This window comes from Poecilia reticulata, chromosome 6, assembly GCF_904066995.2.
Source record: "Poecilia reticulata chromosome 6, P_reticulata-male-v2, whole genome shotgun sequence".
NCBI lineage: Eukaryota > Metazoa > Chordata > Actinopteri > Cyprinodontiformes > Poeciliidae > Poecilia > Poecilia reticulata.
Window position 1 is genome coordinate 15,511,683 of NC_088835.1, and position 19,324 is coordinate 15,531,006.

Here is a 19,324-nt window from a genome sequence, read left to right on the forward strand (position 1 = left end):
CTCCTGTGCTTTCAGTGCATGGAGATTGTCACCTGCCCCCATGCAAAGAAAAGCAGATGGACAGACTGATCTGATTTTATTTTTATTCACAAATTTTAAAATCTATCATGATAGAAAATATGCAAATTTTTTCAGTTCTCACTATGTGCATGCTAGGGAGAAAGTGTAGGCGAAGCATTTTTCTTCAAATGTTCGTATTCATACCAAAGTGCTGCGTGCATGGAGAAGGAAACAGTTAAAAGTTTTTTTCAAGACAGCATTAACAGGAACCACATTAAAATATGCTAAACCCAAATTAACAAGCTGCATGAAAACAGAGCGTAATATGCTAGCGTTAGCATAGCACTTCAACCCACAAGTCTACATGCACGCATGTGCAAGATTTAAGTTTACTAAAGACTATAGCTGTATATGTAGAATCAGCAATGCCCTTCGAAGCGTGTAATAAGGTACGGCTGTGAATAAACATCTGTCAAAGTCAAGATAAGCAGATACTGCAGCATCCGCAATGTCGTTATTGAATGAGTTTACTTTTGAAGAATCTGTCTGATCCTAAAGGTGACTACATTAAAACTGACTTTATACAGCAATTCAGAGTAAAAACCTGGATATTTCCAAAAGTAGGAAGCCCTTATAAAGGCGTATTGTGGCATTGATGGATAATCAGTATTCATCATGATGTAAATAATGAATTTATTTTTATTCTTAAACAGTAAAACTACGATTAATAAAAAACTTCAGTAATTAACACATTTGTATTTGAATGCATTTGTATTTTAAATGACAGCATCTTCATCATTACTACAATGTGCTCGTAAACCTCAGTCCTTCCTTCTCTGCTAAATCCCAGCGTGCTTTTCTGCTCCGACCCTTTTTTTGTTTCCAGTCACACAACCTAAGTCTCATCAGTGCCTCGGGGATGACATGTCTGCTGATGCTAACAAATGACGAACGTCCCCGCTGACAAGAAGTCCATCTATCTGTGTCAGAGTAATTGAATTTCATAAATATAATCAGAAGGGTCTGTTATGAAGGGACCTGTAGTCTGGTCTCTTCTTGGCAGTGACTGTTCTATATACAACCAACACTGCCTGCAGCTTGATTAACAAGTGAAAGTGTCTGCATGATAACCATTGAATGCGCACACATTTGTCTGAGCAAGGAATATTCAAGTTGCAATTATTTGCCAATTAACTTTTGCTGCATTCTCATGTTTGGTTTTAAAACAAACCTCGTTCAGAAACCCCACAAGACAAGATTGCATTACCCAAATAAATCAGCGCACCATGTGCAGGCTGCCACTATTGATCAAAACAAATCAAGGCAGAAAACTTTGAAGTTATCGGACCCTATTTAGTTTTGATATTTCCAGAGTTTTCTGCTTTGATCAAAACAAATCAAAGCTGAAAACTCTGAATGTATTGAAACTGGCTGGACTCCAAACCATAGATCTCAATCGATATCTGCCAGGCTGACGCTCCCTCTTCCCACTGTACGGTGGGAGCGATGTTATCTTTCACTGTATGTTGTGCTGAAACATATGCCTCACAAGGCCCATATGCTCAATAGACAAACATCTAATTAGCTGCTAAATGGACCAGGCTTTGACCTGAGAGGTGTCTCCGAGGGGCAGTTAATCCTTACTGATGCAGTTTGAGGAATTATTGATCCGAAGGCCCATTAAACTAAACTACATAAGCACACAATCGAACAAGGCAGCAAGAAAGTCCTTCCATGCAAACTTGTTACACAAGAAGTAGATAGCTCCACTCACAAATACAAAGAACAAAGTTAAAAATGTCTCCAGGGGTCCTTAGATTTCAAAAACCATCTTGGAGCAACAAAAGTCTTAAGAGTTTTCTTCGATAAAAGCTTAATAGATTAATCCAAAGCATTCAAGATCTTGATGCCACTGTATGGAGGCTGTGAGATACAACATAACTATCTCAGTCTGTCCCGTAGGTTTTGAACTTGGTCTGTTCGCTGAAATTGAGAGATACGGAGATTTATGGTTTCCGTTCTGTTCATTTTCTTGTTATTAAAATCACAGCCTACTGATGGGTCTGTATTTGTATTTCCTACCTGAATTCCATCTATAATCCTTGTTCGAAGTGGTTGAATCTCCTTTTGTCTTCAGAACTGCTCTAATTAGTCACAGCATAAATTCAGCAAGGTTTCAGAAAGATTTGCCGGAAATATCCATCCATATGTCGTCTCTTTGCTGCAGATTGGTAAACTCCAAATGCATGATGCTCTTATTCCAAAAGGCTCTCTATTGGTTTAAGATCTACTGTGGGAGCCAGTATTAGAATCAAATCATTAAAGACATTCAAAAAATTAATTTTAAATAATTTGAACTTTGTGACATTGTACATTATTCTGCAAGATCTGCTTCTACAACCATGACCAGTCCATGCTTTCACCCATGTTACATCGATAAGTTGATTGCAGGGTGCAACATCTCTACTCAGCTGGCAGGATTTGCACCCTGTCTGGTTTTCTGCTCTTGTAGCCTGGTATGGATGCTATTCTTCAAATGATTATAACATTTAGAAATTTAAGCTATTATTGAATTTCTATCAATTAGAACCAGTATACACATTCTCATCTGACTTTTGAAACCAACAGGGTAATTTTTTTAAAAGGATTTGTGCTTCTCCCTGGATATTTTCTCTTTTTGCGAAGAGAATATAGTATAGTAAAATATAGTACACATGTAGTTGTTAAGGTTTCACTACTAAAAACTTATAAATGATCAGTGTCAACCATCAGTCTGTATTAAAATATTTAGTACAAGTTCTATTTATTTAGATTTGATGTTTTGATGTGAGCACTTAGATTTCTATCGATTTATTGAATAATGCTCTATGTAAATATTTATCAAACTGAATCTGCGGCATGTTGCCTCTGCTCGTTGCCTCTGTGCGTTGCCTCTGCATGTTGCCTCTGCTCGTTGTCTCTGTGTCTTGCCTCTGCATGTTGCCTCTGCTCGTTGTCTCTGTGTCTTGCCTCTGCTCGTTGTCTCTGTGCGTTGCCTCTGCTCGTTGCCTCTGCATGTTGCCTCTGCACGTTGCCTCTGTGTCTTGCCTCTGTGCGTTGCCTCTGCTCGTTGTCTCTGTGTGTTGCCTCTGCACGTTGCTTCTGCGTGTTGCCGTAGCTGGATTGAGTTTACCTCAGCACAGATCCAACGGGCCTCTTTTCACTCAAACTGGTCCCACGCTGACCTGTATGGATGTTTACATCAACCCAGCTGTAGAATCGCTGCAGGTATTTGCTGTTTGTTCCAAATGAGATGACTTCTTGGAAATGAATGGGAATATATTCATAACTGTGGTATCAGGTTCTCCCTGCTACTTTTATTGTGTTTTTTTTTTTTTTATCGCAACATGCTTAATAACGCAACAGGGGAAAAAAACTAATTTACTCAAAAATGACTAGGAGAGGGTAACAAAACTCAACTAAACTGACAGAACAACATTAACTGGTCCTGCAATGCAATCAAAGAAGCAAAATGTTTTGGGTAGACTGTCACTTTATGCTGTGGTGCTAAGAGTAAACAGGAGATCTCACAAAGGGGCGATTCATAAACACACAGTGAAGAGGCTGAGATGTTAGAGAATGAGAAAAGGTGCAAAAATAAATAAAGAAGGTCAGATTAAACATAAAATTATTTGGCTGATCTGCTTGGTGCATCATCCTTGTCACTGATTCAAATGTAAAAAAAAATCTAATTGTTAGATGTTAAATATTTTCCTTATGAACAAAACAAGCAATTAAAGCAAGATATGATCTGTTTACGGGGATCCTCCTCACTGATGGTTCAAAATAGATCCAGCAGAGGCTTAGAGACAGTTTCTAAATGTGACAGATGTGTTTAACTTCTAGAAAAATATTCTATAAAACACTTGTACTAATTTGTTTGTTTATGGGTATTGTCATAGGTAAAATATTTGATTTTTACACGTATGTATGAGTTGAAAAACAGGACAAATACAAAACTTAAATTTGTGCACATTTATTGACTTGCATTCATGGATTTAAATGTCTACCATGCATTTTTTATTGACAGTAGTCCCACCTTACACATAACTTCTTGTGTTTCCATAGCAACTAAAACAAACAAGAACCTGACACAGGTTGTTTGACATCATCATGCCACCAATGTTCTCATCTATGATGTCATAAAGGTTCAAAAGATTATTATTATCATTTGGAATACAAGAATTTTCAGTTTGCTCTACAGCTGCCTTAGAATCCACTTTCAGAGAATTTCACACCCTTTCAACTTAAAAATGATGCTATCGATCGGTTGGGGCCTGGGCTACTTAGCCTCTAAAGGAGTGGAAAAACTTCTAGGACAACATAAGGAAGATGTTGTCGAAGACCGCGAAGAAAATATCAGGTGGAGATATTTTGGGTTTGAGGAGTTAATTCCAGAGGACCAAAGAAACACGGACGTTTCCGCCAACATCGCCAGTGGCATTTCAGGTGTTGTGACGAGATTAACAAGTTTCACCCCTGAAGATGCCGTGGCTTTGGAGACCATCTGTGCAATGAATTGGGAAACTTGCTCTGAGGACACAGATGAAGAAAAAGATGACATGGACGCTTCCACCAACCTTGTCAGTGCCGCTTCAGGGGTATTGACACCTCTAAACGATTATACCCCTGAAGATAGCGTGGCTTTTGAATGTGGACTGGACTTAGAAACATGCCCTGGGGACGCAGATGAAGTACAAAGTGACATGGACGCTTCTGCCAACCTTGTCAGTGGCACTTCAGGTGTCTTGACAAGTTTGGCAACTTCTACTGATGAAGATCCTGTGACTTTGGAAAACATCTGTGGACTCCATTTGGAAACTTGTCCAGGGGACGCAGACACTGATGTCTGTACAAGTGTCGATGTTCCCCTTGACAAAATGGACCTGGCCGTTGAAACGAGCTGTGACGGTCAGGAAGATGCGATAAATTTAGAACCGGTCTATGAGGATCCATTGGTAGAAGAGGCTTCTTCTGTTGATGGAAACTCAGAAGACAGAGTTCAAAATTACGCAAACCATTTTGATGGCATGGACGCTGCAGATACGGACGTCGCCTCAAAGGAAATCCCTTCTTCTAACACAGCTGCTGATAATGTTGTGGCACATTTTGAAGAAGTTTCTGAGCATTCTTCTGAAAAACAATCTTCTTCAGAAATTCTCACAGAAGATGACATTGAATTCTCCGAAAATTATAACAGGAGGGTGTTTTCCTCTAGGCAATCATCCATCCTGGGATATTTAAATTTGGAGAATTACGTGCCACCTTTTGACAGAATTTCTGAGTGTTCTACATCAGAAGAAATGGATTCAGATGAACGCTCAGAACATGTTCAAATTGAGCCACAACATCATGAAAGCAATGATGTTGAAGAAGTGGATGTTTCTTTTGAGGACGTCCCTTCTGAAAGCAGAAATGCCGGAAATTTAAGGTCACGAGTTTCCAAGTGGCTTCGCCAGCAAGGCAGTAGGTTGGCTAATCTCCTACCAAGGAGAAAAGCCAACAAGTAGCAGTTCACATTGGGCACCTTTTTTGGAGTTGTTGGAGGGGTGCTGGAGAGTGTCCCTCCAAGAGACTTCTTGTTCTGCTGGGGGATTTCAACACTCACATGGCCACTCACAGTGAGACCTGGAGGCTTGTGGTTAAGAGGATCGGTCACCCTGATCTAAACCTGAGTAGTGTACTGTTATGTGACTTCTGTGTTCATCATGGACTGTCCATAATGTACACCTTGTTCAAGCATAAGGGTGCCCATATGTGCTCATAGCACAAGGACACCCTTGCCACAGTTCTATGGTAGACTTTGTTGTTTCCCATCTGATCTGTGGCTGTATGTCTTGGACTCTTGGGTGATGACAGGCAGAGCTGTCCACTGACCACTCCCTGGTTGTAAGTTGACTGATGATGGGGGAGGATGCCAGTCAAACCAGAGAGGCCCAAAAGTGTTGTGAGGATCCTGGCAGAGTCATCTGTGAAACAGAGCTTCAAATTTCACCTCTGGAAGAACTTGAACACATTTTGGAGAAAGTGGATAGAACATCGCCCCATTGTCAATGCGGCTTATCGGAGATGTGGCCACAAGATTTTCTGTGCCTGTTTTGGGGACAACCCTAAAATCAGCTCGTAGGCACCAGAAGGGAGGTATGCTCTAAACCAAAGATAGAGAACTATCAGGTCTTTTTGGACTGACACCCTGGAAGCAGCTGATGGATACTGGCAGTCCAACTAGCATGCAGCTCGGGTGGTCGCTAAGGGAGAAACTCGGGTGTAGAGGAGGTTCCCAGAGCCCATGGAGAATGACTTGGACAGATCGCCATAAATTGCGGTTTGTAGGTCATGAGGTTGACATAGTGGACCCATGACAAAAACACCAAGTCCAGGCAGCACAGGTGAACAGCGACCGGAGGCGGCGGACGGAGGCGAGAAGACTGCGGCGGATGGAGGCGAGAAGACTGCGGCGGAAGGAGGCGAGAAGACTGCGGCGGATGGAGGCGAGAAGACTGCGGCGGAAGGAGGCGAGAAGACTGCGGCGGAAGGAGGCGAGAAAACTGCGGCGGATGGAGGCGAGAAGACTGCGGCGGAAGGAGGCGAGAAGACTGCGGCGGATGGAGGCGGCGGACGGAGGCGAGAAGACTGCGGCGGATGGAGGCGGCGGACGGAGGCGAGAAGACTGCGGCGGATGGAGGCGGCGGACGGAGGCGAGAAGACTGCGGCGGCAGGGGGCGAGAAGACTGCGGCGGACGGAGGCGAGAAGACTGTGGCGGCAGGAGGCGAGAAGACTGCGGCGGATGGACTGCGGCGGACGGAGGCGAGAAGACTGCGGCGGACGGAGAAAAACAGGATGGCGTTCAGGAACCAGCCATGCCACCAGCTGTGCAGCCTGATATATAGGCTGCACACTTAAGTGTTCACTTAAGTGTGTTTGTGTGTGTGTGTGTAAGTGTTCACTTAAAGGGATATATATATATATATATATATATATATATATATATACACTGTTCAAAAAAGTGATGGAGATATTTGTCTCAAAGTGTCAGAAGATGTAAGTAAGTCTCTGTGAGAGGGGTTACTTGAGAAAAAAACTAAGATTCACTGATTGAATTGTTGGTCGATAGCCAGCATATATTTGAATTTGTGCAACAAACATTGAAAGGAAAGCAAAAACTATATAAAGCCTGAATGATCATTCAGTTTGATAAATATTTACATAGAGCATTATTCAATAAATCGATAGAAATCTAAGTGCTCACATCAAAACATCAAATCTAAATAAATAGAACTTGTACTAAATATTTTAATACAGACTGATGGTGGACACTGATCATTTATAAGTTTTTAGTAGTGAAACCTTAACAACTACATATGTACTATATTTTGTTAGTGAACAAACTTAAGCATGTAAGATAACAGATGGAAGGAAAGAATCATTAGTGTCAAAAAACAAACAACGTATAAGTCAGAGACAAAAGCTGTACGTAATTTTAAAGGTAACAAAATGTTGGAGCAACTCTCGGAGCGTGGTGGTGCAGTGTAAAAACTTTAAACTTTGGGGAAAACTGAAAGATAAATATGAGCAGTAGCAGTGGGCCTGTTTAGTCCCTGTCACATATTCTTAAGAAATACATTTACAGATGAGGAACTTTTACTGAAATGTATCACACTAGCAAGTGTTGAAGAAAAAAATCTATAAGTTTCAACCAACCTTTACTATTTTGGAGAAAGCATGAAGCACTGAAAAGATCAGTGTTGATTCAACAGCTGGAAAAAGACTGAAGCAAGGTAGAATTCACAATGATGCGAGGACAAATCCTGGAAAGGCAGTGATGTTAGAGTTTGTCTTTCACTTTCACTGCAGAAAACTAAAATTTATATTTGAGTAGCCTCATGTAGGCCTGTTTACTACTTGCCACATATCTTTAAGAAATGCAATTACAGATGAGGAACTTTTACTGAAATGTATCACACTAGCAAGTGTTACAGAAAGGTATCTATAGAGTTTAAAATTTAAGTGACTGTTTTCGGAACGGAAGAAGGAATTTACAAACTCAGTCAGCACTAACTAGTTGTGCTACCTTAAATATTTACAGTAAAACAGTTAAACTGTTGTTTTCATTCAGAGGTTTCTACCCACTCTTATGCAGACACACACACACACACACACGCACACGCACACGCACACACACACACACACACACACACGCACACACACACAAATACTTTGCTGTGCTGGACAGAGGTCAGTCCCTCTTACCAGACTATAAGTCTTTTGTCCAACCCCAAATAACACACCGTAAGCTAAATATTGTAGTAAAACAGTTAAACTGTTGTCTAACATCAAATAATGTCAGACATTCCTTTTGTCAGAAGGAATGTCTGACGTATCCTGTGGGTTTCTCATGCTTGAGGACACACACGCACACACACCCGCAGCAAGACTCTCCTGCCCCATTCTTTAATGACAGATACACACGCACGCACACGCAGCATGACAATCTGTTTAAAACCTGAGATAGTTACATTATTCCTAATCTAGTTCAACATGGTTTAGAATATAGTATATTTATTTATTCACTTACAAGTAAATGATTCCTATTGGTTAATTCAAAGAGTTCGGGAGGAGTTAACGGTGAGCAGATGGTCACAGAGGGAGGTCAGGAGGTTACAAAGTTCCCGTAAGATTAAAGTCTTTGTTCGTGGGGGAATTTCCGGTCACAGGAAGGGGGGAGGGGTTTAATATCAATTAATCCTTCAGAATCCGATTAAAATTTGACTGAAGGGTATCGGAGGTCACAGGGTCACAAACGTCCTATGGGGGGAGGGGAGGAGGTCAGAAAGTTTCCATAGGGGAAGGTCACAAGGTCACAAATGTCCTATGGCGGGAGGGGGGAGGTTACAAAGTTTCCATAGGGGAAGGTCACGAGGTCACAAACGTCCTATGGCGGGAGGGGGGAGGTTACAAAGTTTCCATAGGGGAAGGTCACGAGGTCACAAACTTTCCATGGGGGAAGGTCAGGAGGTCAGAAACGTCCTATGGGGGAGAGGGAGGGGGGAGAGGGTAATTAAAAGGGGCGGGCTTTGATAACGTTTAATCCATCAAACTCGGATTAAAATTTGACAGAAGGTGGTGTATATAGTCTCTCTTATGACATTTATGTATGTATGTATGTATGGATGGATGGATGGATGGATGGATGGATGGATGGATGGATGGATGGATGGATGGATGGATGGATGGATGGATGGATGGTGAAAGAAGTTTGGAAAGACCTTTGGAAAAAATCATGTCTTCCATTCTCTGTTTCCTTTTTGCGAACTCATCTGTATTTTACACTTTTCCCAGATTAACAGATTGCCTAGCAACATTGACTCTAAAGTATTATCCTGGGCCATATGTACTCAAAATGATGCAAATGCAAGACAAGAAGTGAGAGAGAGAGAAAGAGACAGAAACTACCCCTAAGAAACTAGGGACTTTGGTGAGTAATCTTATTTTAAACAATAATGTGCTACAAAAATCAAAGCAGCAAACAACAGGATGGATGACCAAAAGCCTCCTTTGGAAAGCGTTCAGACAGACAGCTATGATTTCCTGCCAAAATGACAAACCTGACTGGAAAAGGCCTGGAAGAGCACCTGGCTGATTCTTTTACTCTCACATGTGCAAGTCCTGATAGATTTCATTTTCAGAATAACTGATAGTTTGTCACATCTGCTGTGCTGAAGGACATGCTGTGAAGAGAGTGCCAGCATATGGCAGATTTAATTAATGTGAACCGTCTCATTGTGTTTCTCACGCAGACAGTTTCGACCTAGTTGTTCCCTCAAGACCTCATGTGTTTGGGGGATTAGCAGGTGTTTCATTTGATTGGGTTCATTTATTACTTACAGAATTAATAAGCATGCTCTTTGCCCACCTGTGGATGGATTTCACTCCAACTTAAAGCTACAGCTTCAGTATAAACTCAATTGAGAGCTTGGTTTAAAAGTTGGGTGTAGCATATATATATTTCATGACTTGCAGAAAAACAGCTTAACATAGATTTATCTGCTCGAGATTTAGTCACTGACAGGCCAAGATGCGGAGGCTTAATTCTTGGATCAATGAGTGTCTTCTGATGTGCTTTGTTTGTACTCCGCCATTCTTCTTCTCCTCGGCCAAGAAAAGGTCTTCTTTAATGGAATTGAACACTAACTTGGCATTTATTGGAACATTTATTGGCTTCTCAGGACATTTTTCAGCAGGTTTTTTTCTTTTTTTTTTTTTGAAGAGTTGCTGTTGGTGATAAAGAAAAACAACAAAGGCTCCAGTTCAGAAAGACATAAACATAAAAAGACAATTAGATAGTTTTATTTTGCACATGGCACTGGTAATAAGACCTCAAGCTCTGACAGAATTTAAGGGTTACTTTAGAAAACTTTCTATGAATAAAGAGGGCAGTTATCAGAACGTATTGCTTTTTAAACAACTTATTAGTTCTTAATAAGTTTAAGAATTTAACTACCACCTTGTCTTGAAACGGCCTTGGTGGTAGCCAGGAACTTGCGTTACTGTTCAGAACCATGTAAGCAAATTCCAGGGTTTACTTGGTACATTTCTAAAACCTTCCCAGAACTTTCTGGTAACTATCCTGCTCCTTAAGACTTTTTGGAAATTATGTGGTAGGTCATAAAACATAAACTGCTACGTCTTGTGAAGGAAATTCTCAGCTAACAGAGGATGCAGACTGTTACATGACTGCTGTGTTTTGCTGTTTCCTGTTTGGTTTTGAATGGATTCACCTTCTTGAAACCTTCACTACAAAACCAAACATCTTTTCTGGTTTCTTTCTTACATAACCAACTTAAACAAAAATGTAATAATAGACTGGAAGAAGGCATGGTGATTATTAGCTGATAGGCATATAATGTAAGAGAAACATAAAATGTTTATATATTTGTTCCGATATCCATATCCAAACCTGATTTAAGCAAATTTGTATTATTTTGTACCAGTATGTACAATGCATATATGGATTTTGTGGCTTTTTACAGCTCTATCATCAAGATCTCTTAAAACCACATAGTACATACAAAGGAAAACTTTTTTTATTTGGAAAGTATGCTTTTGTTGAATCTAGCCAATGTAGGATAATTTTTGGACAATATGAGTAAAGCTTAGTTTAAGTTCTTACAGTCCAGTAGGAAACTCTCCACTAAAACTGCACTGCCTATTGCCATCAATAAAAAAATTTTTTTGTTTACTGCAGCTTTGGTGAGCTTTGGAGGACAGAAGTATTTTTTTCACATGTAAAAATCAAATAAACAAATCTGCAGTGTGGGAATGTTTTGTAAATTTAAACCCGCTCAGCATAGGTACAATTAAAGGCAGCATTAAGTCGTTTTCACATAATCGCACTGAAAACCTGCACTGCGGGAACACATTGCACATGCTCTTCAGAGCAGAAGACTCTTTGATGAAAACACATCTACGTGAGAAAATAAAACAGAGGAATCCCTGAGTAAAGATAACACGAGGAAGCAAAAAATGTAAAGAAAACCAGATTTATGTCATTACATGTTTTAGTATTATCGATAGCATTGAGCAAGAAAAAAACAATTAGCAAAACAAGAAGAGATTATATCCTGCCAGTATGCATTCTTCATTCCAGTTAATGTTAGAGAAAATCACAAATTTACTCACTCAGCCTTGAAATGCTACAAGCAAAAAAATGCTTCGGCACATTTGGAAACATTTTTTGTATTTATATTTATCTCTGAATAAAGTTTTTGTACTCCATCTACCAGAGATGTGAAATAATTTTTTTGAAGCTTTGATAACAGAAATAATTATTCTCTCGGTTGTTGCGGTAGTCAGCCTGTAATACTGAACCTCAGAAGGTCATTAATTCAAATTATTTACAGTTTTACACTTGGTTTTATTTAACATAATAACTTTAAATAATTCTGTTTTCAAAAAAGTTTCATTAATACTGATATACTGCTGTGAATTGCTTAATAATTGATAAAGTGCGAGATTTACGCCTGTTAGCCGTTCCTGCTCAGTCTGCTGACCGTGGTCTGAAGACACAGGGGAGATCTTCCTCCAGGGCCGAAGTGAAGTCTCTACTTCGAGGTTAACTCCCTCACACGCCTTGAACATAAATGATAAAATGTTGATTTTTTTTACAGCTCTTCTGTTTCCTCTGTGTGACTCAAAACAAAACAAAACAAAACAAAAAAATATGAATGAAAGGATAAGAGACAAATCAAATATAAATATTAGTATTTTTAAAAGTGATGCTGCATATTAATGCAACATTTTAGACTTTAGCATCAGCTAACCCTGAGGAGAAAGAAATAAAGGAGCATTGATTGGTGGACCAACACAGTGTTCTGTCATCGACTGGCTCTGCTGTCAGGAAAAAAAAATAGACAAGCTATTCACAGTGGAAATGCAAAGAACAATCCAGCCTTCAAAATCTGACAGTCTGAGCTCGTACACAAAGGAATTTCGCACAGATCTCACTAATTAAGTTACGCATTTTCACATTCATATTCAGCCACCGTGTCGCAGATCAAAGAGGACATATATTGTATTATCTTTAACAATGAAGCACTTTTTTCCCCTCTCTTTTGCTGAAGAAATAACCAGCACACAAACAGAATCCACAATGTTCAATCAGACTGCGACGGTTTCCATAGCAATATAATACAAACAATAAAAAAGAATCTATTTTTTATTGGCACTGAAAGATGAATACAGACTGTGGCAGCCGTGCGACACATGAAAGGTTTTCCATTATTTCGATAAAGACCAGAAACCCACCAGAAATTGACGAAACAGGAGTTTCTTGCCGACCGGTGAGCACAAGGCTCTGCCTCATGCAGCCATGCTGTGAAATCTTCTATTAACTTTTCTTTATCTCACAAATAGATGAAGAAGAAATAAAGTGTGCTGAATAAACTAGTGCAGATTGTTATAATGCCCTGTGAAATTGAGTTGGCAGTGAGGAAAGAAGTCAGACACAATACAAATACACATCTAAATAATAATTAAATAAAGAGATGTGGATGCAATTTCACTGCTGATTTAGATTTTATAAGTAAAGTTTTGAACCACTTGAATATCCCGCATTTATTTAAACTTTTTAAATAAATCACCACTGTGTAATTGATTCAGTTTAATCCATTATTGATCCCAGACCCAGTACTAGTTTCATTTGGATATACAGTAACCCAGATTCCATCTTTATTATCATATTTTTGACTGATTTAACTCCAGAAGTTAAAGATTCTTAGGTTTTTCTAACATTACGCTTCATTCAATGTGTTACAAATAATTTGAGTTTTGCATAAAACTAAAGAAATCCTAAAATGACAACATCTAACACTATACTGTAACTTCCATTTTAGCTGATTTTAGTTTTTCCTAACAATTTGAACTGGAAATGTTCTTATCAGTGGAATACAAGAATATGGAAAACTTTAGGTATACATTTTTGCAGTCATCACAGGGAAATGCAGTTTTGTCCATTGTTTAAATTACTGTTTTGTTGTGAAGTCTGTTGTGCCGTCCTGTCTTTCACTCTCAACATCCCAATTTCCAGATTAAGCAGCTCCACAGCTGACTGGAATGTGGAAATGGGTATAGAAGATTTGCTATGACTCTTAATTTGTAAAATCCGAATTCATAACACTTAGAATATATTAGTCAACAATGATTGCACTCATAACAGGCCTTTATGGATATTGTACACACTCATATTTACAGAGTTCATCCGCGACCAGATCTTGAAGGCACAGGAACATAACATAAGTCTTCAACTCCTCCACTTGAGGCGAAGACAAATCCCCGTCCCAATGGGAAGAAGTGACTTTCTTCCAACTCATACCTTTTATTTTGCATGTGATTTCTCACGTCCTGGTTTGATTGTAAGTTGTTAAGATCCCAAAAGATAAAAAAAACAACAAAAAAAACAATCTAGAATCCAGTAGCAACCTAAAAAAAAAAAAGCAACATACACGTGTGAAGCACTTTTTCCTCTCTCGTTCTCAAACAGATTTGTGAATAAAATGAGCTCATCCTTTATTAATGCAGCTCATGAATACAGTCAAGGAGAAAAGGAAGTAAAGTGTGGTTCCATCAGTCTCTGTCTATATTTGAATCTCGGGCAGATGGGACCTTCCTGCGTGCACAGATGCAGCCCGTAAACACTACTCATCGTCAAGGATGAAGAGGTTTAAAGATTCTCCTCATTAGAGAATATACATCCATGGATTCTTCAGCTTTCAAACTGTATTCCTAACTCACATTGTAATTACATTTCTGACCTATTTTGTCCTAACAAGCTTGTCTTTGATCTTGATTTTTGTGATGGCCCGTTTGTGAGCTCAGCTGCTATCAAAATGATAATTATGAAAATTGTTTTCTCTGTCGTGCTTAGGTAAAAGTAACTTTATTTTTGGATCGCTGCTCCCTCGTGGCACGGCTACATAAAACAACATAGGAGAATTAAACACTTCTAAAGTTCAATCTAAAACAGCTGCCTCTGTTTAATCTGGCACAAATTTGACATATTGAGTAATTGCAGCTTAGAGATATCGCCTGCAAGAGGTGCCTCGGTGTTTAGACTGTGCTGATAAATAGGCACTGATGCATATCAGAGGGATAATCAGTGCTTTTCTTACAAGAATCTCCTTTGATTCACACCCAGCCGCAGTCAAGGTGTTCAAAAGAGTCCCTGCCAATTTCAACAGCGACTAAAATGCTGTTTACTATATCCCAATGTTTGTGTGATTAAAATCCATTTATAACTTCACAGGCACAGTCAAGCAAAGCAAACACAACACCGCACAAAAAAATTACAATTATTAGTTGTTATTAACTAGCCGTCAACAGCAATAAGCAATTTCAACATCTGTTGTTTCTTTTTTTGTTTGTTTTTTGTCTCCCCTTTGGTTTCTCCAACAAGTCAAAGTCAGTTTTATGTTTACACTTGTCTGGTCCTTTATTTGTTCAGTTTCTTGTTTTTCTTCGATTCCTCAGGCAGAAGTGTCCTGTGCTTCTTCATTTTATCTGCCAACATGTATATCCATGACAGTCAAAGTGTTTTTCAAATTCTCTCGGCGCTTCAGGGGATGCTTGGCACAAGAAATGTGTATAATTTATACCAACATTTCATTAAAAATGAGTCAAAAGTCGTAGAATTCATTCATTCTCAACCTGACACATGTACAGTCAAAGAAAAAAAAAACAGGAGAGAAAGTTTGAATGGTTTCCAGCACATTTGTACACTGACATACATGACAGTTTTGTCAGTTTCCTGCTCTGCAGCATACAGGTTTATGCTGACAGGAAGTCATGGTGGTAAAACATCAGCAGTGACCTAACAGAAGCAGCTATTGCTGCCGGTCAATCTGAAAAGGAGGCGTTCTGTACAACTGTTCACAACTGTTCGACGTCCTTTACTGCTAAACTTATGAATGCTGGCGACCTCATCTGGGTGTACTCCAAGTCTCATCCAGTGACTGGCGGAGAAAAGCAGCCGCAATTGTTTACCCTGCATGGATGAAGTGAATATGGCAAAATGGATGTTGAATGTTGGTCTATCAAAATCCAAAGAAATCCCACAGAATCGTAGACAAACTACAAAACCTCAATCCAGGAAGGCTGCTGTAAAGTTATGACCAAGGTAAAATGCTAAAGGCTAAGACAACAAGTCTAAACATCAAATCAGCTTTGCAGTTTATGACCTGATGTGATCAAGAAGTCAAGTACTGTGAACCGTCAGATTGAGAGCAAACACGAAGTAAATAATGCATCTAAAGACAAAGTGCACTGAATTCCTTGATGTCGCTTTGTGTTTCCTCACGTAGAGTATCGGACCTCTCTTTTTTTCTTGATTTGTCTATGAATAATCTGATGTAAATTGAATTTAAGATTTCAAACGTACTCAAAAACTTCATTATTAAATCATTTTGCAGGCCTCTACAGATGGGTTTGTTTGACAGTGTCCACAGTTCTCAAGGACTCTGTGTATCTTTACCATCTGCACACATTCACACTCTTTATTTGTCTTCAAACTTAAGTTGTTTTCCAACCACGGCTCCACAAAGTCAGATACATTTACCTTACTTGATTTAGTTTGCTTTGAACCTTTTGGGATTTTTTCCATCCTGGAGTGAAATGTTTAGAGATTAGTTTTTCTGCATATGCTGACCATTTGGGATACACTCAACTGTTTCAATACAACCAGATATGAATTTCACATGAAGGTTCAGAAAAATCCAAACAATTTTCTAAACTAAATGTAACATCTCACAGACAAATTTAGACAAGTTGTCTTGCTTACCATGGAAGATCTGTTTTCCCATATAGAAACGATGTCAAACGATGCTGAATAATTTCTCAGGTGCTAAAAATAAACACATAGGACTGAAATTCACCTAAATATACTGCTCAAAAAAATAAAGGGAACACTTAAACAACACAATATAACTCCAAGTAAATCAAACTTCTGTGAAATCAAACTGTCCACTTAGGAAGCAACACTGATTGACCCGACGAGGGTCCCCGTTGTCAATCAGTGTTGCTTCCTAAGTGGACAGTTTGATTTCACAGAAGTTTGATTTACTTGGAGTTATATTGTGTTGTTTAAGTGTTCCCTTTATTTTTTGAGCAGTGTATTTATACCCCTCAAATCAAATAAGAATAATTCTGACATTTTTATAATAAGAACTCATTACGTCATACTTTCTGTGTGACGGAAATTGACAAATCCCACTGAGAATTACAACTTGACACAGGAGATCTCTGCACCTCTGTGAGGGGCTTTAATTAGATCTCAGTCAGGATTCTGCCTGATGACTCTCATCTTTTAGCCAAACCAGGAAAATGTTTCAAGACCAACTTTCTACAAAACTACAAAAACATTAAATAATGAGTCCTATTTTGGTCCCAATTACAAATGCCAGAATTTTTTGTTTTTGTTTTTTCTTGGATTTTTATTTTATTTAATTTTTTTTAATAAATCAAATGAATGAAACTTTATGGTGAATTTTAATTAATCAGACTCACTGAGGAGGAATTATTCTCCACGTCTAAGGAACGATAAACCTTTTTCTTTTTGGTAAATTAAACTTTTCTCAAATAATGTTGAATCGTAATGTTTAAAACAAAGCTAACCAGTTTTAGAACAACTTAGCATATGATTTTCAGCACAGTCAACTGAGCTTCATGCATGAGAGATAACAGATTTGTGGCGGCCATGCAGCTGCACACATCAGGTGACAACACTCTCTCCTGTGAAGCATACTGTCACCTTCAAAACATTATATTCTGTTCCCAAACAGCTTTTAAATGCAATAACTTTCTTGTTTGAACAAAATACATTTGCAAATAGTTTAAGAAAATTATGGATTTTTTGAGTAGATAAAACTGAGACAAACTTGGATGAAAGCAGTGCCTTCCTTGTGAAATATCATGGCTAAACAATGTACATTTTGTATTTTGTATATTTGTTGGAGGTGATGAGTGAAGCAGGAAAAGTAAAAAAAAAAAAGTACTGGAAAAAAGAAAAAAGGAAAGGTTGAAGGTCAAACTCATCCACTGAGTTTTTGCAAATGGGTTGAACATGTTTATCAGTGTTTTGGTGCAGACCATCCCTCTTCATGTCCTCCGGCACTTTGCTTCCTCGAGCCTCCCAGAAAAGAAAGATGTTGATCCTCCCTTACTGTAATTCCCCAGGTGAGCCGCACTGCTGGAGGAAATAGGAAGAGCTCGTAGTCAAGTGCAGTGAGCATCTTCTCCTGACAGCAAAAAACCATGAAAGTCTCAACGTGAGATGCAAGTGGAGCAGTTTATAGTGACGTGAAGTTATGTTAGATCGCTGAGATTTTAAAAGAAAGACAAGTCATTTACCTTTTAGATGCTGCTGTAAGACATTTAAAAAGAAAGCTGGAGATTTCTGAATAATCCTCAGGATTATTATTCACTTTGAATTAATCAAACATAATTAAATCTCAACAAAAGATTGTAAGAAGAGTCAGTGACTGACCGCTAGTATTCAATGAATACATTAATTAAATTTAGGCATACTCAAAGATAATTAACAAAAAAAAGGCAAACTATCTACAATTTCTTTCCCAAACAGGCTTAATTTTATAAACTTAAGATGGGAGAGAAAAAAAAAACAGGAACAGGGAGCTGAAACCGGGAGCTGGCATCAGCCTTGATGTGTCAGCTTTCAGCACCAGATTTTCTGCAGCAGAACTAAGAACGATTACCTTACCTTGGTTCTACGTCGTTCAGTCACCAAAGGCAGGCCTTGCTGAGGTTAGCCAGCTGGGATTAACAGCAAGCTCTTTCTTCCTCTCTCTCATTTTGTCTTTGCTTACATCATTCATGTTATCAAATCATCATTTTTTCAATTTTATTTTGCTGTTTGTTGTGCCCAATAATCTTAAAATACATTTTCCGCCTGTGTCTACAAGCCTAAATAAATGGTGCTGTGTTGTTGTTGTTGTTTTTTTTTCATAGCGAAGTGTCTCTTCTCCCAGCATGAAGACGTTCTTAAAAAAATAACAAGGCAAAATAACTGGAAGTAATTTCGTCGCTGCTCCTCGCTTGCTCGCAGTTTTGTCTCGGCGGCACATCGCCCTGCACTCTCTGTGCTGCTGTTGTGGGGAAAGTTGTGCTTCAACCTTGAACTACCTGGGAATCCTCCCCACTGCGCCTCATCTGTTGTCTCTCCCAGTACAAACAATCCTTTCAGCTCGAGCGGCACACTGAGCGCTGTCCCTCTATCCAAACACTCCTCTGAGACATTAACCACGGTCGCCTGCTGCTCACTCAATCTGGTTGATGCCAGAGAGAGTTGTAAAGAGAAGCTCCGCTGTTTGTGTGTGAACTCCATCTATCGGCGCCTCCCTCCCCATTTTCTCTGTCATTCACCACCGCTGCCTCCTACTGCTTCACATCTTACAGGTGCCTTTCAAGCGCCAGCCTTTCAGGGAGAAACGGTTTTGCTTTTAGTCTGTTTTGCGGTGACTTTTTTTTTTCTTTTCTCCGAGTCTGAAACTTTCGAGGGAGTAGCAGCTTCAGCTCTTTGCGCTGTCTAAAACTTTTCAATAAAGGCTGTCTTTATTCCACAGACGACATCTAAATGCAATTTGTCTTCTTTCTGTATAAATCCTCTTTTTCCCTCTTAGTCCAGCTCTGCTAAAGATGATTTGTCTTCATTTTGTTTTGTGTGGCACTAAATGTTTTAAAAGATTATACACAAACAAAGGTTGCTTCAAGAGAGCT